The sequence below is a fragment of the Ptychodera flava genome (assembly GCF_041260155.1).
Source record: "Ptychodera flava strain L36383 chromosome 23 unlocalized genomic scaffold, AS_Pfla_20210202 Scaffold_23__1_contigs__length_28996876_pilon, whole genome shotgun sequence".
In the NCBI taxonomy this organism is placed as follows: domain Eukaryota; kingdom Metazoa; phylum Hemichordata; class Enteropneusta; family Ptychoderidae; genus Ptychodera; species Ptychodera flava.
This window is the reverse complement of record NW_027248277.1, coordinates 27,050,107-27,052,751: the sequence shown is the minus strand read 5'-3', so window position 1 is coordinate 27,052,751 and position 2,645 is coordinate 27,050,107.

The window sequence follows — 2,645 nt, the reverse complement described above, 5'->3', positions numbered from 1 at the left end:
TTTTCACGTCTCATTCGTGTTATTGTACACCATGGACAGACGATCAAAAGGTGTCAAAATTTCAACACAATGACCATGGCTTTGTGTTATTCTCCCCATATTGGCTTCCACGCTACTACAGTTTGAGTTCTAGTGGCTCAGAATCTTTGCTGTACACCAGGTTGTAAGATGGCCCATCATTCCTCCTCCTCCTCTTCACTTGTTCAACACCTTTCAGGTCTTTTGAATCACACAGTGCTAGGTGTTGCACAACAGTTGCCTTTATTTACTCATAATATGTTATTTTTCATCATCACTCATAATCTCAGGAGAGTGGAGTGTTAAAGGTATACTGTCACCTGTTCCAATATTGCCACAGTTACCATGGAAAGAGAACATCTAACCAATCACAGATTTTAGGCGGGTGGCCGCTTTTTAAAAACAGCGCCCTCACATGGGCATTTTGAATACCAAGGAACGCCCCTTTGACCAATATGGACGTATTTAGATTACAGATGACTGTATACCTTTAAGAAACAATGATGCATTTGAGGATAATAACAGGTATTTTAAGAGTTTGTCTCACGTGTGCTTTAGTGGCAAATTATTCATCATTGTTTTCACCAAGGAAATCCAAGTCTATATCACTCTGCCCCTCATCAAAGTTTATGATTATAGCGCCTGTCACAGTCTGGTCTGCGCTTAAGCTGATTCCCTCGACTAATGGATCATTTTTACCCTCAGTTCTTATCCCAATGCATTTCAAACAATGAGCCATGTTTTACTATCCGTAGGAATACACTCATCAGGTTGTCGAATGTTGAAATGAGGAGTTATTTGAGTTAATTATCAACCTTGACGCCAACACTTTTTTTTCCAGTTGCCAATGAGTGATTGGGGTTGTTAGTACGAACACTGTAACTCAAGTAGCATTTGCCAGCGTTTATCTACCGCTAACCTAAGTAGTGTGATTTTAGATGCATAGGGTGATGCCACTGTATGGGATACATTGGCATCGTCACGTAAAACAAATTGAACATATTAAAACGATTGGGACTAATTTGTGATGATTGGATGGTGCAGTAATGTCGGTTTAATCTGCAAATATAGGCTCATCTGCTTTTCATTTTCAGTTATACACTTGTTTTTAAGAGTAATTGTAATATTGCTACATTCAGCTATACGGCATCTAACACTTTTGAGAAATTAGAAAAATATGAAGATCCAATTATCCCAAATATATTTCATTCGTGTTAACATTAGCCACTCAACGTTCATCTTAGGGATTGGATGTTATACCTAGCATGTCTGGTAGTTTGTGGGGACAATTATAAGGTGCAAAGTTTTGCTCACACTGGAGAAAAGTAAAAACAAACAGGTGGTTGAGTCTTCATCATCTAGTTTCTATAGGGCTACCAGCAGATGCTGTTATGCTAGTGTACATCAGCTGGATTCAGGACAAACTGCTCTTCATGTATCATTGTCTGTAATCTCTGTTATTTCTCCAACCAGTCTTTGTGCCCGTATTAACTTTCACATTTCGGATATCATAAGTTTAAAGTTACTCCTAAGCTAAAATCGTCTGCCACGTTTGTAATAAGCAGAGAAAAAATTAAGCTTATCCTCCAGAGGGTGCTTGGTACAAGGCCTGGACCCTTATGCTGAAAGAGTGCTTTCCTACTATTCAGTAGGGGGTGGGGGACATGTTTAACAATGAAACAGTGCCCAGGCGATTGGGCAATAAAGGACTTTGTTGGCTGGTTCAATGCGTTAACCATGGAACAGATAAAGCTGCGGTTACTTGGTAGAATGCATTGCATATACAGGCTCTTTTCAAGTGCTAGGCACTGTAGGCAGGTCACGGCTGTCCAAGTCAACGTAAGTATGTCGCAGAAATCCTGATTTGCAGAAACTATGCTTTTATACTAGCAGCAATCTACCATTCTACGACACTCATCATTGTAAACTTTTCCCAATCATGAAACAAAAAATTATTCGCTTCCTTACATAAAGAAAATCAACAGGTGCCAGAAATAAAGAAACAAAAATGAATATCTTTCATTTTCTTTTGATTTATATTGCATTCTGATAAACTAAATTTTCTCATCAAAGTAAATTCGTTCTCACAAACCGAGTGTTGTCATAGTGAAATTTCTGCTGAGAGAGAGAGAGAGAGAGAGAGAGAGAGAGAGAGAGAGAGAGAGAGAGAGATTAAAATAATACCGAGAAATCCACAGCCTCTGACGTTTTCATTCTTTGCACATGTGATATGCAAAATTTATGTGACAGATGAGCCTGCAATTTTGCAAAACATTGATATTGCAATGTGCTAGACAGAGGACCATAGTGGGGAAAGTCGGCCAAAACCAGCTTATGAGATACGTTTGAATAAAAGTGGCATACTGCAGCACGCATTTGCACGGCTACAGAACAACAGAGACACGATAAATACTTTGCTTCATATTAGAGGGTTTGGCAGAGTTGTGCCTGTATGACTCTGTTGTTTACAAACAATCTATTTCATTCACGATATCCAGATGCATCACGTCAACTTACTAGATGCAACATTTCAACTTTAGAATGTACCTTGTGACTAAGGGTGTTTTAATTTTCATCAATCGCCAAAGTATATTGGATACAATGTTTACACAATGGCGAAAAGGGGA